A 25,855-nucleotide genomic window follows, 5' to 3' on the forward strand; every position below is an offset into this window, starting at 1 on the left:
TCGGGGCCAGCCATCCAGCCCACCCCAAGAGCGTCTAACTGGCTCACAGCGAATTCCTGAGATGCCTCAACCTCCCGCCCGCAGGCTCCGGACCCTGGACCCGCGGCAGGATTTCTCCGCGGAGAGGCGGGAGCATGGCGGAGGGGGGAGAAAAGGGAAAGAGTGTGTGTCCTGGGGGCGTGCAGCTTCCCCCTGCGACCCTCGCGACCTGGGTTCATGTTTCCCAGTCCAGGCAGCCAGCTGTATAGACACAGAGACCCTCAGCCCCCCTCCCCCCAGATCGCGCCTTCCATGTCCGCAAGGTTTTGGAGAAGCGATCCGCAGAGCCGCGGAGGCTCCATCTCCTGCGACCCAGGGATCGACACCGCAGAGTCCCGGTTCCGAAAGCCCGGCGCCGCCGCCCCCGCCCCATCCCCCCGAGCCCGGCGCCGCGGGCGCCCGACCCTGCAACCCTGGGGCCCGCCGCGTCCCCGCGACTGCGGCCTCGGCCCTCGTCCCGGGCCCGGCTCCGCAAAGCCACCCGCCGCCCCCGCCCAGTTCCCGAAAGCCGCTCGCGCGTCGGTGCACCGCGGCCTCCGCCGACCCCCGGCCTGGCCCCCGGCCCCCGGCCCTGGCCGCCCCGCCCGCTGCCGCGCGCGTCCCCCGCCGGCCCGCCTCCTACCTCGCGGGGCCGCCCGCAGCCTCCGAGCGCGCGCCGTCCCCGCCGTCCCCGCGGCGGGCAGGAGCGCGGGCGGGCGCACGGCGCGGGGGGGCGGGCGCGCGGGAGCCCCAGCCCGAGCCGGAGCCGGAGCCCGAGCTCGAGCTCGAGCCCGAGCGCTGCCTGCCGGCCGGCCGGCCTGCCTCCGCGCAGTGACCTTGGCGTGCGCGGCCTCTCCGCGCCCAGCCTCAGTTTCCCCGGACAGGGGTGTGGGCGCGGGGACGGGTGCCGCCCCGGCCGCCGACGTCACCCGAACCCCGGCCAGTTGAGGGCGCCCGGGTCGGTGGGGCCGCCGAGGGGATAGGCCGGGGAGCGGGGTCCGCACAGTCGAGCGCGGCGGAGGGGCGCTGGGGCCCCGGCCTTTCGCTCAGACTCCCCGAGACTCCCTAGGTAAACACCTGGGAGCTGCAGCCGCAGGCCCCTCCCACGGAGAACTGCGGTCCCCGCCGGCCATGCCCAGCCCCCTCCCCGAAGCCTCCCCAGTTCTCAGATGAGAAGACCGAGGCCCAGAAAGCAGCGGCCAGAATCGCACAGCGCGGTGGTGGGGCTCTGTGTCCCCTCCAGGACGCGCGCTCCTGGCAGTTTGGGGAGGGGGGTCCGGGCCTGCCGGCGCCGCCCCTTATCCTACAGCAAACATGGACTCGGCACCCACTGAGTGCAGGGGACGGGCCTCGGTGGGGCGGCACGGCCTCGGAGAGGGGCCAGTTCGTGGGGAAGGAGTGGAGTAGGCAGGAAAGGCCTGGCCTGGAAGGGGCAGGAAGGGGGAGGGCACTCCAGGAAGGCTGTACCCAAGGTACGAGCAAGCGAGGAAGGCGCGCTGCCCGGTGTGTAGGGAGATTCTGACAGCCCTGAACACCAGATTAAGGACACTTCTTCGTTTCGTGGGCAGCCGGGAGACCCCCACCAGGTGGGAGCAAGGGCAGCCGCAGTCTGGGCTGGGTTAGGGCGCGCCCCCTGGTGGCCACAAGGGGCGAGACAGGAGGCCGGGGGACGGGCCGCAGTGGTCCAGCCTGGCGAGTGATGTAATGAGTCAGGAGACTGGAGTCTCTGCGGGCTCTGACCTTGGGCAAGGAACTTCCCCTCTCTGGGCTTCTGGAGGGGGGAGGGAGCCTGACTTTCCACTCTGAAATGTCATGACCCTGGATATTGGGGCCAGGTGGAAGTAGGCAGTGGACCCCCCCAAGGAACAGGCAGATCAGAGGTGAGTGGTAGACATTCTGTTCAGCACTTTATGAGGTTAATTTCATTTACTTGAGGTGTAAACTATTATCCCAATTTCAGAGACAAGGACAGCGCAGCACAAAAAAGGTAAGTCAACTGCCCACACTCACATGGCTGGCTAAGTGGCTGAGCTGGGATTTGAACACAGGTCTGTGGGGCTGCAGAGTGTAAGCTAAGGTGGGTGCCTGACCACCTCAGTCTCGTCTTGCAGCATTTATGAGCACCCGAGCTGCTCCTGGAATATACAATGCACTGGTGATGGGCAGAGACGGATAAGGAACGGTCCAGCTCCCAGTGGGTCTTCCTCACCATTGGTGCTCACAGCAAACAAGACAGTGGTCCCCCTGGGGGATGGGCTTTCAGGGCGAGGCATGAGCCCCCGCCCACCCCCGAAACCCTGTGTTACACTCTCCTGTATCATTGGACATTATGTTTTTAAAAACTACGAACTAATTTTATAATTTCAAAAACTTAAAAAAAAAAAGAAGGAAAGATTCTTGTAGTTTTAATAATTAAAAATGCTTTCCTAGAGAAACTCCATCCTTTTGTGGTCAGTGCCAGGAGTGAGTTACCTGGCTGGCAGGAAGGCAGGTGAGGGACCTGGGAAGAGCAAGGGTTTTAGAATCTGTTCAGCCTGGGCAGGTCCCACCACCTTTCTGAGCCTCATGTGAATTCATCTGTAAAATAGACCTGATGATAAAAATCGTCACCTTGCCTCCTTTCAAAGGCTGCTCTGAGGATCGACTGTGATAATGTGTGAAAAGGTTGTGTAAGATGTACTGTATAAATATTTGTATTCCCAGAAGCGATGGAGGAAAATACTGGTAAATTTAACTACATAGAAACGAAAACTTCTAAATGGAATAAAACATACCACAAAGTCAAAAAAGACGAAGAGTAAACTTAAAGAGAATATCTGCAGCACATATGACAGAAGTTAATTGAGGAAAATGAGATGAAAGTTACTTTCCCGGATACGTAAAAAACTCTTTCAAAGCTATAGGAAAAAGATGACTAACCAATTAGAAAAAAGAGCAGAGGATAGAAACAGCGGCTCAGGGAAAGATACTCAATCTCACTTGTAATTAATGCATATTGAAGAAATACAAACTGAAACACAGCATGCTTGTCATTTTCTGTGTCTACCAAGCTGGCAGAAAAGAACAAGTATGATGATGCTTTCGCTACTGAAGGTGGGAGGAGATGAGCGCATCCAGAGTACTGGAGGGTGAGGTGCAAGATGGGGCGACCTGTTTTTGAAGGGTGATCCGGCAAAGCCATCCAGCATGCTGGCATGAAGACGCAAGGGCAGTGCACACAGCACTCTGTGTCAGTCAGCAAACTAAGAAGAGAGACACCTCTGGTGTCCAACACTGGGGGAGGGTGAGCCGGCACGAACACACCCACAGGCTGGGACTTCACGGGAGTATCTCCAGGAGGCATTTCTGCTGAAAAATGCAGGGGACAGGGCTTCCCTGCTGGCGCAGTGGTTGACAGTCCGCCTGCCGATGCAGGGGACACGGGTTCGTGCCCCGGTCCAGGAAGATCCCACATGCCATAGCGGAGCAGCTAGGCCCGTGAGCCATGGCCGCCGAGCCTGCGCGTCCAGAGCCTGTGCTCCGCAACGGGAGAGGCCACAACAGTGAGAGGCCCGCGTACCGCGAAAAAAAAAAAAATGCAGGGGACAGAACACTGTGTATGTTGTGATCCCCTTGTGCACACTGTAAAAGGTTATACATATATGCGTACTGTAATCTCCTACTTCTCTCCGAGAGGATACCCACATACCCAAACAGTACCTGCTATTCATGGCTGCCTTTTGGGAGGACGGTGGGGTGTGTGCAACGCGTGTGGGAGGAGCTCTTACTTTTCATGTGATACTTTTCTGAGGGTTAGTTGATTTGTAAAAAGTCGCCAGGGATTATCTGGACATAGGCACAGGCTCACGGGCTGATTAAATCTTCTTTATGTGCCTTTAAAAAATTAAGCAACTGTCTTTAAAGTGAATAAAAATTATTGGCGTCTTCTTGTTACCTAAAGTGCGCCAAAGAGGGATTGCTCGACAGATGCCTGTTACGATACATCCGTCCGGTGGAAACCTACGCGGCGGTCAAAAAGGATGCAGCTTCTGTACATGACGGACAAGGAGCAATCTCCAAGGTATTTTTGTAAGTGGAAAAAGCAAGGTGCAGTACAGGGTATGGTGTGTTACCTTTTATGTAAAAAAAGAGCAGGGTATAGGGTACCTGCTTGTGTGTGGATGTGTTATCTCTGACAAAGGTGCTTAAGAAACTGGTACAGTGGTGCCCTGGGGAAGGGTGTGGAGAATTGGGGGCCAGGGTGGGTAGGAGAATGGCTTTTCACTGAAATGTTCCATTTAAATATTTTTTGTGCCCTCTGCATGTACTACTGCTTAAAAAAATTATGTTTTAAAAAGAATCATTTCTGAGTCTGCACGCGTAGTTGGGAGGCCTGCTCTGACTCGGGCTGGGGCTCACTCCCTGTGTGACCGCGGGAGGATCGTCTTCCTCTGAGCCTTGAGGTCCCCTCAATCGAGCAGGCAGGAAGCCTGAGATAAGGCAAGTGCCAAGGCTCCGTGCAGCTCTGACGTCAGACCAGACCGAGAACCTTCTCACTGGAAGAGCCAACCTGATGTGGAATGCTGCCGGGAGGTGGGGCTTCCCGGCCTTGCGCTGTGGGAGCGGAAGCCGAGGGTCAGCTTCCTTGGCCTATGGAATGCATGACTTCTGAGGCCCCTCCAGGCTGGCCACCATGCTCTTCCCTTTTCCTTCTCCCACCCACCGCGCCCTGCCTGGAAACTCCTGGTTCATCTTTCCTCTCCAGATCAGCCCTGGCAACAGTCCCGTCTGTCTGGTTGGAGATCAGTTCCTCGGAGCAGGAAGAGACGACCCAGCACTGGGCACCCATGTGGGAAGGAGACGTCAGTGGGGGCAAAGCCTCCTGCAGGGAGACTGAACCACTTACCCCACCGGGGATCAGCCATGGCCTTGATCCTGCCCCTCTCCTCTCCCCACCCCCTGTCGTTACCCAGAACGTTCCCCATTGCCCAGCAAACCAAACTGACGCTCTTCAGCGGGACATTCACGGTTCTGCACTTTCTGGCCTCAATTTATCCTCCTAGCCCATCCCTCCACCCATCATTGTCCCTTATTTAAAGCAACTTTCAAAAATACAGCTTCAGGGCTTCCCTGGTGGCGCAGTGGTTAAGAACCGCCTGCCAATGCAGGGGACACGGGTTCGAGCCCTGGTCTGGGAAGATCCCACATGCCGTGGAGCAACTAAGCCCGGGCGCCACAACTACTGGGCCTGTGCTCTAGAGCCTGCGAGCCACAACTACTGAGCCTTCGTGGCACACCTACCGAAGCCCGTGCACCTAGAGCCCGTGCCCCGCAATAAGCCACCACGATGAGAAGCCCGCACACTACAACGAAGAGTAGCCCCTGCTCGCCACAACTAGAGAAAGCCCGCGCACAGTAACGAAGACCCAACGAAGCCAAAGATAAATAAAATAAATAAATTTATATTAAAAAAAATACAGATTCAATCACATCCCTTCCTTGTTCAAAACCCTTCTAAAGCTCCCCATGACCTGGAGGATAAAGTCTAAGCTCCCAGTTCAGCACCAGAACTAGTTTCTGCCTCCCTGCCCACCCCCCCATCTTCAGCTGCTTCCCCCAAAGTCAAGCTACACTTAATGTCTTGTGAGTACGCCATGCTGTTCCACAACACTGAGTATTTGCACATACTATGCCCTTTGGTTCATCAATATACAAAGAGTTCTAACAAATCAATAAGAAAACCATGAAAATAAAAGTGTCCAGCTGATTTAACTAGGTAGCTCAGAGAAGAAAAAATATAAATGGCTTATAAACATACAAAAAGATATATAACCTTACTGATAAAGAATCGCATACCATAATAATGAGATACTATTTTCACCCACCAAATTAGTAAAAATTCCTGAAGAGTGCTTTTTGCCTGTTAGCTCAAGTCCAAACCCACCCTTAAGATCCAGCTGCAAAAATGTCACCTCCTCTAGACATCTTGGCTCGCACAATGCCCTGTACATCCTGACACAGTTCTTAGAACAGGACCAGGCACATAGGAGAAATTCAATAACTGTTAGCTATTGATTGTAAAAATAACCACTGCCACGCTGTCCTGTAATCATCAGCTAATGAGACTATTCATTGCCCAAAGTCCCCGAGGGCGGGGATGGAGTAGGAATCATCTCTGTTTTGCCAGCATCAGTACAGGGCCTGTGACAGAGCCGTGCCCAGTAAGTGGCTAAGCACTGGGGACAGCTGAGGTGCGTGAGGGGGAGGGACAGCTGGAGCCGGGAGCCGGCCCTCGGGGCTGCTCTGCTGGGGAGAGGAGATGCTGCGGAGGAGGGGGCCGGGTGCAAGGCCAGGTGGTGGGCACACGTGGTGTCCACTCTGCATCAGGCAGGAGCTGAGCTGGGCTCTCTACCGACACTGTCTCTATTGCTCCTGCTTCTAGAGATGGGTGACGCCCCCTCCATTTTACAGGTGAGAAAACTGGGCGGGTGCTGAACGACTTCCTAAGTGGCTCCTATTTACTCCACGCGGCCTCCGTGCTGGCTTGTGGGCACTCACAGATGCACGGCTTTGGACTCATCACTTTCTCTATAAGGGCCTCTACTTTCCCGTCTGAGAGATGGCTCTATATTAAGGGTCTCTCAAACTTAAGAACTGGTGGACCCCTAAGAATACAGTTTGCAACGTTCATCAGACCCCACTTTAGGGAACAATGAATCCAGAGTTAAGTGAGACCACACTGGAGGGTCCCTTGAAGACCACGTGTTCAAAAACAGAATAGGAAAGGCAGCCACAGAAACCAGACAGCAGAACTCAGTTTTTAGAGAGCCGTCCAGGTGGTCTGGAGAAACTGGAAGCCTCATACAGTGCTGGTGGGAATAAAAAATGGCGCAGCCGCTTTGGAAAACAGTTGTGTGTTTTTTAAAAAGTTAAACATAGAGTTACTACCTGACCTGGCAATTCCACTCCTTGGTATCTACTCGAGAGAAATGAAAACACATGTCCACATAAAAACTTGTAAGTGAATATCCCTAGCAGTATATTCATAATAGCCAAAAAGTAGAAACAGCCCAGATACCCATCAACTGGGGAAACAACCTAAATGTCCATCAACTGGGGAAACAACCCAAATGTCCATCAACTGAGGACAGTAGATAAACTACATGTGGTCTATCTATACAACGGAGGGAGTCTTAATCAGCAAAAAAAAGGAATGAAGTTCTAACACCTGCTACAGCATGCCTGAACCTTGAAAACATTAGGCTAAGTGCAAGAAGCCAGTCACAAAAGGTCATTTACTAGATGATTCCATTTATATGAAATGCTCAGAAAGGCAAGTTTATTGACAGAAAGTAGATTAGTGTCTGTCGGGGGCTGGGGTGGGACAAAAGAGTGATAGAAAACAGACACAGATTTCTTTTCAAGATGATTTGAAATGATTTAAAATCATGGCGACGATTACACAGCTCTGTAAGTATACTAATCATCATTAAATTGTACACTTAACACAAGTGAATTTTATGATACAAAGTAAACCTTGGTAAAGCTTCATGAAAACCCATGATGACTAAATGTAATGCAAGATTCTGGATTGGGGAAAAACTTGACATAAAGGACATCATTGGGATAACTGGTGAAATGCAACTCTAAATTGTATTTTATTTATTTAGTTTTTACTTTTTGGACACACCCTGTGGCATGTGGGATCTTAGTTCCCTGATCAGGGATTGAACCACCACCCCCCGCATTGGAAGCTCGGTGTCTTAACCACTGGACCGCCAGGGAAGTCCCTAAATTGTACTTTAGATCCTAGTACTGTGACCATGTTAGGTTTCATGAATTTGGCTATTGGACCGCAGATATGTAAGAGAGTGTCCTTGCTCTTAGGAAACATGCTGAAGTATTATTTAGGAGTAAGAGTCATTAGGTTGCATGTTTTTCTGTTTTTGTTTTTTTTGCAGTACGCGGGCCTCTCACTGCTGTGGCCTCTCCCGTTGCTGAGTATAGGCTCCGGACGCGCAGGCTCAGCGGCCATGGCGCACGGGCCCAGCCGCTCCACGGCATGTGGGATCTTTCTGGACCGCGGCACGAACCTGCGTCCCCTGCATCGGCAAGTGGACTCTCAATTACTGCGCCATCAGGGAAGTCCCAGGTTGCATGTTTGCGATGACCTCTCAAATAGTTCGGGGAGAAAAAAATGTTTTTGTGAGAGACTGAAATCGGGTGAAATGTTACTTATGATGAAGTGGGTGAAGGGTACACGGGAGAATTCTTTTTTTTTAAATTCTTGCAGGCCTTCTTCAAGATTGAAATTGTTACAAAATAACTTGTAATGAATCCACACGTAAAAATATTACTGAGTGGAACTTGAGTACCCCTGAGAATAAATCCATGGCCCCCAAAGGAGAAAAGGCGCTGATGCAGTTGTGAACACACCTCCCACAGGGGGTGTCCCTGCTCATCCCATGTCTAGGTACCCTCCCACACCCCTCCACCGCCCGGGCGCTACCCATCCCATTCCTGGAGATTCCACCGATTCCCAGGCTGGGAGCCCCTGAATTATTTTAGGGGTTCTTGCATTCCATATACGCTGCTGGTAGACCAAATACTATGCTTCACACATTAACATCTTTCAAACCAAAACAGATGCTGTGCGATGAATAAAATTCACAGACTTCACATTCATGTAAAATGGGTTCTCAGTGGCTCACCGTGATTTTTCAGCCACGGATACTAACCCTTATGTGCACTGGTCGGGGGGGTGGTACGTGTGGGATTTGGGGAGATGAAAAGGCGTCCTCCCTTTACCAGAAAAGCTGGCAAGTGCACATGGAGCCATCCCAACTCCCCACGCCGCTGCTTCGTGGCGGGGAGGACAGGGTTGGAGCGGCGAGGGGGAGGCCCTAGGGCTCCCACCTCAGCAAGTCTCCGGGGGCCTGGCTGCCCAGTTCCCACTCTGGCACTGCGTTTCCCCAGCCCGCCTGCTCCCAGCGGGTCGGGAGCCTCTAGAGGGCAGTTACTGGGATGGGGCCGAGTCACTTTGAGTCTCAAGTGGCCAGCACCAGGCCTGGGTGACCATGAAGGTGAGGGCTGGGTGAAGGGGGCTGGCTGGGGCCAGTTGACTCCTGGCCCTCCACTTCTTAGCCATGTGGTCACTGAGCACTTGGAATGGGGCTAGCTGGGGAGCTGACTTCTTTAAAATTTGAATTATTTTCAGTAGTTGACATTTAAATAGCCATCTATGGCCAGCGGCCTCCGTCCCGGGCAATGCAGCTTCTAGAGGCTTAACGGAAACACAGAATGGAGCCGACGCAGAAGGTGAGCTGGCTGGTTGGGACCCCCTCCACTCCCAGCTGGGATCTGGGGTTCCCCCTGCCCCAGCAAAGCCTGGAATGCCTGGGCAAGCCTCACCCCCGCATCTGGCCTGCTTCAGGGACTCGCCCGCTCAGTGGGCACAGAGCTTCCTGCAGGGTGGGTGCCGAACCAGGGGCTCTGCATGCCGTGGCAACGTAAGGGGTCTTCAAGGGTAGTTCTACCGGGTAATTTTTGGCTCTGTATCCAATGATTTTAGAACTAGCTCCCCTGACCCCAACCCTTGTAAGGTAAGAGGCTGGCAAAATCCTAATGACGCATACTCTGTGACTGCAAAATATGGCCACAGATTCCCTGCATCCCGGTACCCAGGCCCCTCAGCTCTAGGACTCGTCCCCTCCTCCCACAGGTGGGGTCCGTCTCCCCTCCCCCTGGCCACGGGACTTTCATTGCACAACAGAATGTGGCAGGAGGGATGGTTGTCTGAGTTCCGAGGCTGCACCTCAAGAGCCTTGAGGCTCCACCTTCACCCCCTTGGAACGCTGCCCTCAGATGCCATGGCCGCTGGCTGCCCACTGAGGGCCAAACTGCCGGGGGGGTAGAGAAAACAGAGGTGCCCCAGCACCAACTGCAGCCATGTGAGTGGGGCCACCTGGCACCTTCTGGTGAGCCCAGGAGGACCAGCAGGGCGGCCCGGGTTCTAGCCGGCACAGTCACACACTGCGGTTGCAGCCACGACATTTGGGGTGGTTTGTTACACAGCAAACACTAACTGAAACAGGAAATGGCATGTCCATCACTAGCGTGGCTGCCCAGTGGTGGGGGGGTGGTCACAGCTCAGGGCCCAGCCCACGCCCCAGAAGGCAGACCCAGGGACCTAAAGCGTTCCCTGGAGGGGTGGGGGACCCACAAGCGGTGTCCCGGGCCCCAGGGGAACTTATGTGCCCTTTAAACAGAACAGAGTCCTGAGCGGGGCTAAGGGTGGCAGCCTTTGGGAGACGCCTGCACCCTGCACCGAGCTGGGCTCTGATCGGCCTGAACTGGCCGAAGTGCAGAGGGCTTCTGGGTCGGCAGTGCCCTGCAGCCCAGCCTCTCCTGGGGCGTTTACGGGAGAAGGTTACAAAGCCCTTGCCGTGGGTGGGTGTCTTTCTCCCCTTTTACAGGGGAGGAGACAGACTCAGGAGCAAAGGCGCTTGTCTGAGTCACCCTGCCTGTACTTGCCCTCCTCCACATCCGGCTTCTGGGTCCAAAAGCCTCCACGCTGCGGTCAGGGGACACCCTGCAGACACTCCTCCAACTCCCAACTGGGGCCACAGGGGAAGGCAGCAGGACACTGCCACACCGGGGGCGGGGATACCGACCCAGCCCGATGCAATGAGGACGGGGGCACGCGGACCCCCAGAAGAGGCCCGGGAGCTGTCAGCAAAGGACTCCGCCTTCAGCAGCCACGCAGCGTCCAGAGGCAGGCTCCGCGGGGGCCCTTCTCCCGTAACTGGCCCAGCAGATGACGGAGCAGTGGCGGCACCAGCTGGGGGCCAGCTGCCACCTGGGAGACGGGACGCCAGGGATCCTGGTCTGACCTCCTCATCGCTCGGGCAGTGCCTGGCACACTGCAGGTGCTCAGCGGAAAGATTTACCAATAGAGTAACTCACTCGATCCCCTCCCAGGGCAGGAAGGGGAGTCGTCGGGGAGGGGACGTCCAACCGCCCAGTGGGAAAGAGACGCCCCCGAAAATCCCATCCCGTGGACAGGGTGTTCCATCAGTCCGCTCAGTGACCCCTGAGGTGGTGATGCAAAAGCCATTTCCCAGGTAAAGCAACTGAGGCCCAGAGAAATGAGGTGACTTGCCCAAGGCCATACAGCCTGGACGGCAGAGCTGGAGCTTGGGCCCAGCTTCCTGGGATCTATAGCTGTTCGTCCCTCTGAGCTGACCATGCAAAGGAAGGAATCGTCACAGCCAGCATTCACTGACACCTGTGAGGTGCCTGGCACTGCACCCAGTCCTTTCAAGGTTTTCTCATTTGCCCACTCTGTGAGGTAACAGTAGGTCCATTTTGCAGATATAACTGAGGCCCCGAGCAGCTCTGTGGCTTGCCCTAGGTCACAAAGCAAGGCAGCAGGCCATCTAGGGCTGGGACTCACGCCGCCAGACTTCCCCAGGTGGCGACAGCGAGGCAGAACACGCTGTGCTCCCAATGCCTCGGTTTCCTCTTTTTGCAAGGAAGGTGTGGGCAGAATGACCTCTGACCTGGTGTGATGTCATCAGGAGGGTGGGACTCTCTCCTGGGAAGTCTTAGGGCTGAAAAGGGAAGTGAGGAGCGGCTGTTTCCCCATCCCGCCCACTCCCCACCCTGGCCCTATGCCAGGTGGGTGGTCACCTCCCTTTGACCACCTCCTCCGGAAACTGCCCTGGAAGTGCCCCTGTGCCCACAGCAGGAGCACAAAGCCAGCCTCCAGCCCCAGAGCCTCACACCTCACACCCTCCTACTAAGATCGCCCCAATCGGGAACCAGGAGGCACAATAATGAATACACACACATATGTGTGTGTGTGCATACACACTCACATATTACTGTATATTTTCTCTACTTCAGGACACAGCACAGGAGAGCTGGGCTGGCAGTGGTTTGGGACCAAGGGGCTGAGATGCCCCGTAGCTGTATCCCTCGGGGCTGCCCTCCTCTCTGCCTGCGTGGCTCCAGCCTCCTGCCCATCCTCTGCCTCCGGTCACCCCTGCAATCCATCCTCCATCTGAGGTCCTGAGGCATCTTCTTCAAACGCAGGTCTGATGACCAGGAGGCAGTGGAGCAAATGGTTCAGAGCCTGGGCTTCGGGGTCAGGATGATTTGAGGTGTGAGGACATCTGTTAATGATGTGAACTTGGGCAAGTGACTATCTCCCTAAGCCGTGGTTTTCTCACCTGCAAAATGGGAATTATAAGAAACCCTAGCCTACGGTGCTGACAGGAAGGGATGGTGCAGGTCAAGTCGCCGAGCACAGCGCCTGGAGGGTCTTATCAGATCACGGCGGGGAGGCTGGATGTCTGTGCCTGCCCAGCCTCCCAGCTCACTTCCAGTAAGGCACCCCACTTTTCTCTGGGGGATCCCCCTCCTCCACTCTTAGTCTATCTAATTTGTGTCCAGGGACTCGATCCCTAACTTGACAGTATTCCGCCCCCTTACCAAAGTGACTGGTCCAGGGATGGGCATGTGACCCGAGCCTGTACTGGGAGTTTGTTGGAACCGTTTCTGTTGGGATCATCAGCTGTCAGACTATTGTAAACCTGGAGCTGTCAGTCCCGTCACGAGCAGAGATACTGCCTGGGAATGAAGTCGGGAAAGAAGAGAAAAAGACACCAGTGTCTCTGACAAATAGTGTGAGCTCCTGAATCAAACTGTACCCAAAGCCCTGTCTGCTTCAGAAGTAGAAGGCAATGAATTCAGCCTCAGCTTCAGCCAGTCTGGGTTTTTGTTTGTTTGCTTTTCTCACTTGCCGCCGAAAGAACACTGGTTAATCTAACCTCCCTGCTCAAAAGCCCCGACGGCGCCTCTGTGCCCACAGAGAGAGCACAGCACCCCGGGCTCCGGCCCACCTGCCTTGCTTTCTGGCCCCAATCTGGCCCTCATCCCTTCCAGACCCAACACCACCCAACTCTGACTGCTGCTCCCCAAACACACGGGGACTCGACCTACAGAATCCACCCACCATCTCCTCCCTCTCTACCTGCCCACTCCAGACCCAGCACAGGTGCCTGTGCTCCCCTGAAAACCTCTCCTAAATGCTACCCCCCTACCCCCGAAGAGCCACGGCCACCCGGCTCTGGCCTGCTGCCACGCTTGATTATATCCCTCGGGCAAAGGCCACTAGTGCTTTGCTTTTGTCTCACTGGATCTTTGAGGAGAAGAACACCCTGGATTGACTTGGGATTTGACAAATTCAAAATCTGCTCTTAACTCACCAAGTGCATTTCCTGACCTTCAGGTCTCACTGGCCTGGTGCCTGCCCTCAGGGGGCATATACCCGGAACCAAACAGTTTCCCATTTGTCTCAAATCCATGGTTGCAAAAACGACAATTTAAAAAATGTTACAGTCAAACTGAGAACAGTAGTTTTACTCAACGTAATCACTGACCTTTACGGAGCCACTGCTATGTCATTACACGTGGACACGCCCAAGTATAATGTTATTTAATCCTCACCTTGTGAAATGCTACCCTCATTTTGCAGAGGAGGAAACTGAGGCTCAGAGAGGCACAGGGGGCTGCCCGAGGGGTCACGGCAGCCGAAGGGGGAGCTGGGATCTGACCCTCCATCTTCCTGCTCCCACCCTGGCTTATCTCAGCCGCCCGTGAACACACTTGAGGAGCAGTTTAGAAGGGGTTTAAAAATTCGCCGCTTAAAGCTCAGAACCAAGCTTGTTTCCTGGCTGCCCAGAGCGGGTGGCCGTCCATACCCACTGCGGCGTCGGGGTCCCTGGCTTCACAATTCACCCCTGGCCTCTGGCTCTGACGCGCCCCTGTTTTGCAGGCATCAGGTTTCAGATTTACCGTGTTTGCTGCCAGTGTGAGGGGAGGCCTGGTGGTTAGTCTTCTGGGAAGGTGTTTCAACACGCAACCGCTCTGAACACGGTGGCTTCCCCACGCGACCCTGCCACGGGGCAGCCCTGCAGCCTCCTGATGGCAGAGCAGAGGCCGCTGAGCCCGGCCAGCGGGTTAGCGCACCTTCTAACTTTGCAGGGAAATACGATTGACGGGCGTATCTAGAAAAGGCTTGTTCTCATCAAGCACCCGGCTCATTCTCTGCAAACAGGGGATGCGGAGCTTCCAGGGGCTGTTGCGGCCAGAACGAGGCCAGATGGAGAGTTACAGGCACACAGTAGGTGCTCACTAAGTGCTCTCTTTCTTGTCCTCACAGCCTAGAAGCCGGGCCATCTATCACCCAAACACAGGCCCTGTCGCTCCCTCACCGCCACCCCCCAGGCATCCTGACCTCTGAGCCTGGGCAGGAGCTCCAAGAACCCAGCACAGCCAGGTCAGTCCCACCGTGTGCGGATCCTGAGCTGACCTGAGCCCCAGACTGGACCCCAGGGCACCTGCTCCCTCACTTCTCATTCCCCAGGCCAACTCCAAGACCTCAAAGTCTAGCTGAGCTGCCACCCCTTCCAGGAAGCCTTTGGGGAACCTGACCGGATGTGAACTCTGACATTCTTCCTCTGGGCTCCCACTGGTCTTGGAGCTCACCCCTGCTCAGCTCTGACTGCCTGTGTCGTAACTTCCTCTTTTCCTGTCCCATCTCCCCCAGGGCACTGTCAACATCCCAGGACAGAAAGAGCATGCGGCTCGCCACAGCCTGGCCCTGCAGCCAGCCCATCGCAGGGCTGGGGAACACTCCCGACATGCCAGGCACCCACGTGGAGAAGGCCAAAATGAAGACAGTAGAGAGAAAGCAGCATGAGGGTTGAAAAGTCCAAACCCATTACATAAATTGAACTCCTGGATCCAGCCATTCCTGAAGCTAGTTACCCCTAGACTTTTCAGTTCCATGAGCCAGAGGAGCCCCTTCAATGCATAAGCCTGTTTGTTTTGGATTTCTCTGTCACTTGCAACTAGAAGGTCGTCTACTATGAGGCTTGGCGAGGTGACCTGAAGCGCCCAAGGTCACATATCCAAGAAAGCAGCAGAGTGACACTCACACCAAAGTCTGAGCTCTCAGCCTGCGTCAGCAGCCTGACCACAGCCCGGCGTCCAGGCCCAGCACTCTGGGTGCGGCCCAGAGACCCTGCTCTGCCGGGCCGTAGCCCTCGCACCTGTTTCCTAGAAGCAGGTGATGTCACGCTGATAGGGATTTCTGGGCACCGGTTTGCTCATCCATCGACTGCGGTAACGACTCCTCCTTCACAGACTCTCAGTGAAGGTCAGAGGATGCCTCACGCTCGCCTGGCCCACATGGGGGGGGGACTCGGAGCGGAGGCCACGGTGCGGATCCTCCTTTCCTCCCTCACCTGGCGGACGGCCTGCAGATGCTGTGCTCAGCAGACCCCCGCCCCAGCTCGGGGGCCACATGGAGATCCAGGCACACCCTGCCCACGCCTGGCCGGTCCTCCTGCCGTGGCAGTAGCCCCACTTCTGGGCAGGGGTCTTGAAGGCCGAGCTGCTCTGGCTCTCTGATGGTGTAGGTGAGGGTCCTGCCTAGCCCCAGCTCACTCCAAGCCCAGGGGAGGGGCTCCAAACAGGATGAGGCCAGCAGGCCTCTGGGAGATGGGCCCAAGGCGGTTCCGTGGACTCCGTGTCCCACCCAGGCCATGCCCCGGGGGAAAGGGTCACCTGGAAAGTATCCAGGCCCGAGGGAAACTCTCCGAGGATGTGGGCTCTTCGAGGTGTGGCAGGGAAGGAACACCCATCAAACCTGAATGTATCTGGTGACCACGAAGCAGTCTCCTTTCATGCTCGAGCAAGCGGAGCCTGACCTGGCCCCCACAGGCAGGAGTGCAGAGCCGGGACCCCCCAGCGTTATGAGACCCTAATGTCTACACAGCCGCGACCCCCTCACTCGGAGGGTCAGGAGGAGGGATGGTTGGGCATGAGGACCGATCTTAGCAGAGCCAAGTTGAGGAGGGTCACGTTACCACTGGGACTTGGTCTGGGGACTTCCAGAAGTTTCAGGGGAGGGAGCGGCTGGGATGCCCTACATCCCTCCTCACAGCCCGGCTGCAGACGCGGAGCTCAGCCCCACTCGCCACGCTTCCGCTCAGAGCTCCAGGCACCCACGACCCTGCGCCACGCGGGCCCTCTCTGCCCGCCACCTGCTCTCCAAGTCAACTTCACATCTACCTACTTCTTGATTTTTTAGCTTTGCTCCATCCTAAGCATTGATAACTGTGAAATCATCAATCTGGTATACTAGCTGGCTTTGTTTCAAATAGGCCACGTGGACCTATGAAAATAAATCACGTCTGCCCTGGTGCCCCTTCCCTGCTATCCATCCCCCTCCCCTGACTTTTTGTCTGGTTCGTTTGTCCCTTTGGATCCCCAGACAACACAGTGCTTGGCACACAGTAGGTGCTCAATAAAAGTGGAATCCTTGAACTTATGGACAAGCAAGGTGCTGAGACGGCAGAGTCGTGGGGTGCTTGGCTCCTGACTCCACGGCCTGTGCACAGGCGAGGACAGGAGGCCTCGGGAGTGAAAGCAGCTTGTCCCAGGCACCGGCACAAGCGCCGGCCCCAGAGTCCCGCATGCCCTCGGGGTGGCCTTTGCCCGGCTGGACCAGCGTGCATCCACCTGGCCAGGCTCCGCAGCTGTGCCCTGGAGCCCAGCAGAAGCAGCTCACTGCTGGAGATGCCGAGCTGGGGGCCGGAGCCCTGGGCTCTGAGCGGTCTGACCACTGGGGTCCTCCGTGACCCCTGGCCCTCTGGGCCATCAGGCAGCTTTATGGATGGGTCAGGGGAAGCCTTCGCTGACCCCAGCTCAGAGGGCAGCCTTGGAGCTCTCACTCCTGTAGCCAAGCCTCCTCCACCCCAGTCCCGGCTATTGGGGGCTCATGGGGCAGCAGACCCTCCTCAGGACTGGAGTCCAACCCCTGCAAAGGGAGAAACAGACCCAGCAATGGGGTCGTCATGGGATCCACTGACCCCTGTCCCCTGTACTTCCTGCCCCGACAGAGGCTGCATGATACACCGAGGGGCTGGGGGTAGCTCCAGGTTCAAACCCCGGCTCCCCTATGTACGCCGGCCGGGGGACGCCACATGGACGCCCTCACGTTACCAGAGGTGACAGCCATTCTGCTTCCCAGTTGCTGTGAGGGTTAGAGGGGGAAGCAGGACACAGCGGGGAACCTCCCCGAGGGGCAGGTGGCCCAGGTCCCCTGCGCGCCAAAGGGGACTTCCCGAGGGACGGCACCAGCGCCACACTGAGCTGCTCGTTCTGTGTGTACAGAGCTGCCCACCCACCGGGACTGTCCCTGAGTCCCTCCCGCCCCGGGATCTGCCAAGCCTCATGGCTCCGTGCTGCACCATTTCAGAAAGAAGGTGAAGCTGTCGGCGGGGCTGGGGCTGCCGAGGGGACACGCGCCGGGCCACTGCGGGGCCAGTGGGGGGAGAGCTGCCCAGGCAGTGTCCGCTCGGGACAAAGCTGACCCTGATGGACTGACAAACAGGAAGCCCGGCTCCCAGAGCCCGGCGAAGCCTCCTGCGCCCTCGGCCCAGTCTCCCTGGGCTCCAAGTGCGGGCTCCTCGGGCGAGGGAGTGGGGGGGATGCACCGACCACGCTCTGGGGGCCTCTGGGGCCTCAGTTCACTTGGCTGTGAAGTGGGCCTGGGCCAGAGTTCCTCTTTCTCGGGCGGGAGGGGGGGTCGTGGGGCCCCAGGCACAGAACCAGCCGGCCCGGGTGGGCTGAGGGGCCCTGGCTGTCCTCCCTCCAGGGCGTGGGGGTGGGTCTAACCCCCAGGGGAGCGAGCGGACTTCCCTCCTGCAGCCGTGGCCGCCCTTCCAGGCAGCTGTGGGGAAACACCTGGGGCACCTGGGCCAGCTGGGCCACACCATCCAGGCAGTGAGAAGGCACAGAAAACAGTTCCAAGAAACAGCCAAAACCCCAACGAGCGCGCCAGAGACCCTCACCCCAGCCGCTGCCCCAAACACTGACGGCCCCTCGCAGGTCACCCAGGTGGCCGAGCCCCTCTCCCTGCTCCTGGGCAGGCGGTGGGTACTCACAGTGTCACCACGGAGAGGGCGGCAGTCTTCCTGGAGCCCCAGCACCCTGCCTGCCTCCGTGGCCCCTCGGGACCAGCTGTGGGCCCTCCCCCCGCAGGGCCTGACCGACTTCCTCCCTGCTCAGCCGGCGTCCAGGAAACCACGCCCCAGGCACCCTGGGGCCCCCGCCCGCCCCCGACAGGGCCCGGACGCTGCCCAGTGGGCTCTTTCAAGGTCTGGCCCGTCCAAGGGGCCCCGGACCAGGCACGCCCCACGGGCTCTGCTCAATAAATAATACAGCTTCCTGCCTGGCCGGTCTCTCGTGGCCGATCGCGTTTCGGGGCCACTCGAGTTTCGTCGAGGCTGCTTTGTTCAGAGCGCCGGCCCGGCTGGGTCTCTGGCCACACGGAGCTAACACTCTCACTGTGGGCCAGCCTGAGCAGGCAGGACAAAGGCGTGTGACAGGTGGCCCTGGAGGACACTACCCTACTTACTCTGAAAGCTGCTTCAGCCCAGAGGGGACCGGGGATGGCAGGGGTGGGGCGGTCAGCCTGCCTTCCTTGTGGCCGGGCGGGTCTCCACACGTTCAACTCCCCGTGCCCACACCAGTGGGGTCACCTGGAGAGTCCCTGGCCACTCCCCGCCACTGTCCGGCCCATCCCCCATTCCTGGAGGCCCTGCCCAGGCCCCTCCTCCAGGAAGCCTTCCCCACTGTGGGACCGATCACTGCCACCTTCTGCCAGTCTGTCTCCTTGGGGTATCCGTCGTCATCTCTCTCCTGACTGGTCTCTCCAGCCCCGCCAGCCCACACCCTGTCCCCTCCACCGTCTCATTTCCTCGCAGCCGTGATTGTTTTAAAACAGAAAGCACGTCATGTCATTATCCTGCTTCAAACCCTGCCCTGTCTCTCTTCCAACCTCAGTCAACTCTCAAGTCCTCAAAAGAATGTGGTCCTGGACCCTGGGGACACCGCATTCCTTCTCTCCCTGACCCTTGTCTCTAACGTTACGCCTCTGGGTCTTTGCACCTGCTGTGCTCGCTGCTGGAACGTTAGTTCTCCCCCAGCTCTGCACAAGCTCACTCCTTCCTGCCGTGCTCAACTCAAGGCCACCCCCTCACACAGGCCTTTCTTTTCTTTGCCTTGTTTTAAAACAGGTTCATCGAGATACAATTTGCATTCCATAAAATTCACCCATTTAAAGTGTGCAATTCACGGGACTTCCCTGGCGGTCCGGTGGTTAGCGCTCCGCACTTCCACTGTGGGCGGCACGGGTTTGATCCCTGGTCGGGGAACTAGGATCACGCATGCCTTGCAGCACAGCCAAAAAAATAAAAAATATAAAAATAAAGTGTGCAGTTCAATGGTTTCAGTATATTTAGAGTGGTGCAAACATCACCACCATCTAAGTCTGGAATATTTTCATCATCCCAGAAAGAAACATCCATTAAGCAGTCCCTCTCGGCCCCGCCCAGCCTGGACAACCATTAGTCTATTCCTGTGTCTGTGGACTTGCCTCTTGCGGACGTTTGTGTAAGTGGAACCACACACTCTGCGGCCTTTCCTGACTGGCTCACGTCGCTTAGGCTGGCGTTCTCAAGGTGTGTCCGTGTCATAGCGTGCACCAGCACGTCACTCCTTTTCACGGCTGCGTAACATCCCGTTGCACGGATGGACCCACTCGTCAGCTGAAGGACACTTGGGAGCGGCCTTTCGGGACCACCCAGGTCACGTGGCCCCTCCTGCCCCTTCGTCCTATCACGCCTCCCAGTTTAACCCTCTTCCCTGAATCCCTGTCTGAAGACCTCTTCATCTATTCGTTTTCCTGTTGGTCTCCCGTCCGAACCTCAGCCCTGTGAGACCCTGGCCGTCCACGTACTCACTGCCGGAACCCCAGGGCGCGGCGCACAGTAGGCAGTCAGCCTTTCCCACGCCTGCTGGGGTTGCTTGGCCCCCGTCATCCCCCCTGCCCGGCTCTCTGAGGGCAAGCGCGCTCCCACCAAGAAAGGTCTCCCCAGTGACCCCGAGAGGGAACTAATAACGCTAGGCCCGGAGCCCCAGGCTCCTCCTCTGCCCTGGGGATGGTGCCCCTCCCAGGTGGATGTGAGAAAGCAGCGTGCCTGCACAGAGGCGACGGAGCAGCGCGTGATCAGGGGGCAGGCCTGCAGGGCTGAGGCTCAGGGAGGCCCACGTATGAGAGGGGAGAGAAGCTGCCAGAAGAATCCACATGAGCTTCGGGCAGCGCCCAGAGCAAGGAGGCGGCAGCTCCTCTGCCCTGCCTGGGATCTCCCGCCCTGGCCGCACTCGGCTCTGGTGCCAAGAGAGGGACCAGGAGAGCCTGGCGTGTGTCCACAGGAGAAGGTGAGGAGGCGACTGGGAGTCCCGGCCACTGCAGGCTGTGTCAGGACAGGGGCGGAGGTGGGCCGGGGGCCTGAGCACAGGGCCAGCACCCCCAGCCCAGAGTGGGGGGTGGCATCAAAGGAAGAGAAGTCCCAGCTCCAAGTGGGAAAGGATCTCCGCGACCGAGAGCTGGCCAGGCGGGGAGGCAGCGCGCTTCCCGCCCCAGGACGAGTGCACGCAGGCTGCCTGCTGAGGGCCATCAGATGGCTAATTGGCCGGGAAGCTCCCTGGGAGCTCCCGGAGCTTGGCTGCCAGCTGCTCCCCTGCCCTCCTCCCCGATTCACCACAGTGGGGGAGGGGCCGGGGGCAGGGTCTGCATCCCAACTGGGCCACCCCGCCCCCCTGGCAGCTCAAATGCCCTTCTGGCCCCCGGGGCACACAGCAACCTCTCGTTCCCCAAATAATGCCAGGTGCACCAGTGATTTTCCGGCCCGACCCCAGAGGCAGGCAGGCCCGCAGGCATCGACTCAGTTAATTTCAGAACCACCCTAAAAGTCACTCCCGTGGTAGAAAGGGCTGAGCTGCTTCCAAACTCTGGGCAGCCTGACTGCCAAGCCTGACCTCCCCCGCACTCCATCACAGTCCTCAGGACGCAGACGACTCGGAGGGAAGGCAGGGGACGGCGTCAGTGGTGCCGAGCTGACAGAACCCCCTTAGGATCTCCCCAAGAAGCCCGCCCGGCTGGCACCGCTCCCCTCACTCTACAGGCGAGGAAACGGGCCCGAGAAGTTCAGCATCTGGCCCGTGACTGCACATCTTACAACCTACCGCTGCTGGCTGGGACGCCGTGTGCCCAGCTCCCGGGAGATCTGTCCAGGAGACGCCCTGAGCCCAGGGGTCCCCTCTCAGGGACCTCAGGCCAAGTCCCAGGGATCCTGCCACCGGCTTCTTGGCTGCAGCCACCGGGGCCCCGGGCAGAGGGCCAGGGAGGGCCAGCCAGCAGCGGCCTGCTCCCCACTCACCTCGCGCTTTTCCAGACGTGAGCGGCCCAGCCAGGGCGACCGGCACACGCGGAGGGGAATCTGAAGACGCAAGTGGAAAACTATGCGCTGTCCGATCACAACCCTCCAATTTGTCCCTGTGGCTGCCGCTAGCCCCGCCTGGGGCCGCAGACCTGCTGACTCAGGTCTCCCACCCGCCTCCGGCAGCCAAGGGGGCTGGGATCCCGCCGAGGGCCTGCTCCAGCTGTCTGTCCGTCTGTCTCAGGGAGTGGCCTTTGCCCTCTTGGGGGCCCTCCAAGGGGTGGGGTGGGGGGTGCACAGAGCAGGGTGTGTGTGCTGAAGCCTGGAGCCCACCCCGTGCATCCCACACTGGGACCATCCTCCTTGCTGACCACACAGCACCCTGTACTTATGGGCTCTAAGTGGGGGGTTGGGGAGAACCCAGGGCCAATTACGGTGCCCTCACCCACCCCAAGCCGGTCCTCTGTCATTGACAGCCAGGCGGCCACCCTGCCAGTGTGCACACTGGCCCTGCACTGCAGGCCTGCCTGTCGCTTCTGTACGGCCAGCAGTGCCCACAAACACTGAGTGGGCACTGACCTCGAGCCCCACAAGCCCTCGGGTGGCTGTGCCATTACTCCCACCCTGAGGATGAGGAAAGGCCTGGAGAGGCCAGCCTGCAGGGCTCCACGAGGCTGGGCTGCTCATCCTCAGAGCTGGTGAGCCCCTGGCAAAGCGTGGCAGGGCCTCCCAGGCCTGGGCCCACTGCATCCTGTAAACAACCCTTGAGGCTTCCAGAGTGCCAATCCCGGAAACCGCAGGAGAGAACAAGACGCAGGAAAATCCTGCTGCGGTTACAGGGAAAGGCACCCAGGGACTCACCCCCTGCTTGGCCTGGCCTCCAAGGTACCCGCCTGAGGAGGTCTGTCCCAGGGTTTGAGGAGGAACAAGCGGCTGCTGACTCACTCCAGGGGTGAGCTTTCCTCTCCTTTCCTACAGCCAGCCTGCATCCCCACCCAAGAAAAAGCCTCAGCCCTTACTGTCTGCCCTGTTTCCCTAAAGCCAGGCCCAAGGCCCGTCCCTGCAATGCCTCTCACCCACCCATCTACCCAGGATGAGGCCCAGGGTCCCAAACACTCTCCCCCAGCAGCAGAGACAACTGTGGTCCTGGAAATGATAGCTTCTTATCACCGTGAGAGCGACCTGGGTGTCTGGGTTTCCCTTTTCCCTTTGGCTGCTAGGAAGCTCAGCAATTTTCATCTCAACAAAAGGACCTCAGGACCCTGCATATCTCTATTCTATTTTTTTTTTTCTGCTAGGTCATGATACCCTGTTCTAAATTGTGTTTTTCTTGATCCTGATGTTTTACTATTTATTTTATTGTAGGTATTTCATGTTAAGTGGTCACAAATATTCTGGGAAGGAAAGAAGGAAGGAAGGCAGGAAGGAAGGAAGCAAGGGAGAGTTTATATAGTTTACATACCAGGTAATGAGGGCGGGAAGAAAGAGGGAAGGGAATCTTCCAATCCCTTATCCTTCCTAAAACCTCCCCTTGAAGTAAAAAACATGCCCGAAGGAAGGTGTTATCCAAATAGGTGGGGCCTCTAAGCCCTTCCCAACCCCTCGACAGAGGTGGAGCCCAGCCTTGTCTGAGATCACACAGGATCCATTGGTCGCTGCTCCTGGCTCTGAACTCTGTCAGCAGCTGCTGAGGCTGCAGCCAACCCGGGGGTGGGGCTGGGATTGGTGTTGTGGGGGTGGGGGGGAGTGCCCTCTCCCCAGGGGTGGAGCTCTGCTCTACCTCCTTCTCCACCCCCACTGCACCTGGCTCTGGGCACCCCCTAGCTCACGGAGGGGGAAGTCAGCAGCTACCTCTTACCCAACGCTGGCCGCATGCCAGGCTCCACCCTCTGTTCCCTCAATTAATCCTCCCTTTGAGCCTCCAAGGATCTGCAGGTGGGAAACTCTGGCCCGAGAGGTGAAGCCACTTCACCCTCAAAAGCCAGTGACCCTGGGCTGCCTGGTGCCCAAGTCCGGGCTCAGCGACTGCGTGGACAACAGTGTGAAACAGTCCTGCCCGCGTTCTGAGCCCATCTCACCGAGGGGTGACAGCAAGGGAGGCTGGGGACGGGCCCAGGTCACTCAGATGTGCCCAAGGCTGGTGCGCTCTGTGATAAGCGCAGTTCCCGTGCACGCTGGGGAGACTGCCAGCCACACCGAACCTGCCAGGCATGCTCCGGGGCACCTGGGCACCCCAGACCCTTGGCCCACTGTCCTGCTCCCTCCCCATCAGAGGCTCAGAGGAGAGCGCCAGGGTGGCCTTTCGTGCTTCCTTCCCTGCTCCCCCAGGGCGGGCTGCCCTGGACCTCGTAGAGCCAACGCGACTGGCCAGCCCAGTGGCCGCTTGCCTCTGCCCGCTGGGGCACAGCCAGGCACGGCTGCATACACACGCACACCCCCTGGTACCTGAGGGTCCTCACGGAGATGCAGTACTTCCACATAAGGCTCCACACGGCGCTGCCACCGCCCTTCATGCCTGGCTAGGGGGGAGTGGGCAGCCGAGGGCCCACGGCGCTGCCCTCCGGCCCTGGTCCGCTCTGGCTGGGGGTCTGGCTCTCAGGTCGCTTCCCTCTTCATGGTGGGAAGAAGAAAGAAAAGGCCCAAAGCCTGGGGGCCTGGAGGAGGCGCTGGCTCCACAGGCCACTGCAGGTCCTAGCCGCCGGCCGTGCAGTCCCCGGGCAGCTGCTCCAGACCCTCCTGGCTGAGCGGCCCTCGTGTACCAGACCCCGTGGCTCCTGCACAACCTTCGCCGGCTTCCTGCCAGGGGACGGCGGTGGCCCGGGGCCAGGGGAGCAGTGAGTCACTCAGGGCGGGCTGGGTGAGGGGCGTCCGCCTGGAGCCCAGGGTCTGGTCCTGCGTCCAGAGGCCGGCCTGGGACTGGGACTGGAGAGGCTGAGCCCAAGGAGGGAGGTGGGCGGGGAGGCAAGGGCGGGCCCACATCCTCCCTCATCTCCCCAGAGGCCTAAACCCAACACCCGCCCGCTGCAGCCCTAGCCCTGCCCACCGAAGCTCCGGCCAGGACGCGGAGAGGGGCTGTCTGCTTCCTGGGAGAGCGCCAGCCCTCGAGGATCTCCGTCTGGTGGGGGAGATGAGGTTTCCAGCCCTGGCCAGGCCACCTCCCTGCTGTGTGACGAGCCTGGGGTGGCTTGCCCCTCCTTGACCTCAATTACCTCCACCCCACCCACCCCCCCGACCTCGGCCTCATGGAGCCCTGAGCACTGGCCCAGAACTGACCAACCGATTCTCCCAACTGCTTTCTGAGGTGCATTTGATCATCAGCTCCGTTTTACACGTGAGGGAAGTGAGGCACAGACAGAGGCGGTCAGTCACCGAGGCCGCAGACCTAGGAGGCGGCGGAGGTGGGATGTGAGCCGTGCGATGGGTTCTCGGAGCCCGTACTGGAGCAGCCAGCGGACGCCAGCTGCTCCGTGCACAGGTGGGGCAGGAGGAAGGTCGGAGGGCTGGGCTCCTCTCAGCAGTTGTGGGGTCTGGGCCTGAGCCGGGTTTGGGGCATTTCCAGGCAGGGCCCCAGCTGGAGCCTCTGCCCTCGCCCCCTGCCAGCTGCTCCCAGGCCCAGCCCAGGGCAGGCAGCTGGGGCTTCCCAGGCGAAGCCCCTGGGGACAGTGACTCACAGCTCAAGGCGGGTGCTCACAGAACCCACTTCTCCCAGCCCACGGCCCCCAGGAAGTCCTCCAGAAGGCAGGTGGGCCCAGACCCCAGCACCCTGCAGCCCTGAGCCTCACACCCAGTTGCCAGCGCCATCATGTCCAGTGGCCGTCAGGGCCCCCACTTCACCCACGAGGAAACCGACGCTCAGAGAGGGGCATCACCTGCCCACAGTCAGGGAGGATGGAGCTGGGCCTGACCGGGTCTCCGGGTCAAAGCCTTGTTCCGTCCCTGGGCCCCCCCGCCCTGGCCTGTGCAGGATGGGAGTTCTGTTGTGGATTCCAGCCCGATTCCCACAGTGAGGACAGCAGCTGCACGCTTGTCTCTCCCCCAAGCCAGGAAAGAACTTTTTATCTGAAAGGAAGATAGGCTTCTACAAAGGCCATGGCCTCCCTGGGGGCCTCGTGAACACAAATTCTCACTCTTTGTTATCAGACACCACCACAGTAGGCCCCTACCTGCCACAGGACCTCCTCACAGCACTCTGGGGAAGTGGCTGCCCATCCTCAGCTTGAACACCCTTGAATACCCCCAGTGACAGGAACCTCACTACCTTTCAAAGTTGCACATTCCATCATGGGCCTCCACTGACCTAGGGAAACTCTCCTTTGGATAGAGCCTCCCTGTCACTTTTCATACTGGCTTTACTTCCTGTGCCACACAGAGCAAGGTCTCCCTTCCAAGGTTTATCGGGTCTGTCCTCCTACTAGTGGAAGTTTCCTCAACATCTTTTGTGGGTGGGGGCAGGCTCTGTTTACACATCTCTACCCACCCCTATATTCACACATCCATTC

At 58.3% G+C, this 25,855-nt stretch overlaps 1 protein-coding gene across 8 annotated transcripts in view; it reads right to left on the minus strand.

Moving 5' to 3' along the window:
* The window catches only part of IQSEC1 (IQ motif and Sec7 domain ArfGEF 1), a 330,236-nt gene that overhangs the window by 88,573 nt on the left and 215,808 nt on the right, over nt 1–25,855 (minus strand). Inside the window, exon 1 of one of the 8 annotated variants that reach the window (XM_060307275.1) lies at nt 662–727. The exons of the other annotated variants lie outside the window; for them this stretch is intronic. The gene's annotated coding sequence lies outside the window, so the exon portion shown is untranslated. Of the gene's footprint in view, nt 1–661; nt 728–25,855 lie in introns of those variants that run through there. 8 annotated transcript variants of the gene reach the window in all.

This window comes from Globicephala melas, chromosome 11 (assembly GCF_963455315.2).
Source record: "Globicephala melas chromosome 11, mGloMel1.2, whole genome shotgun sequence".
NCBI classification, from domain to species: domain Eukaryota; kingdom Metazoa; phylum Chordata; class Mammalia; order Artiodactyla; family Delphinidae; genus Globicephala; species Globicephala melas.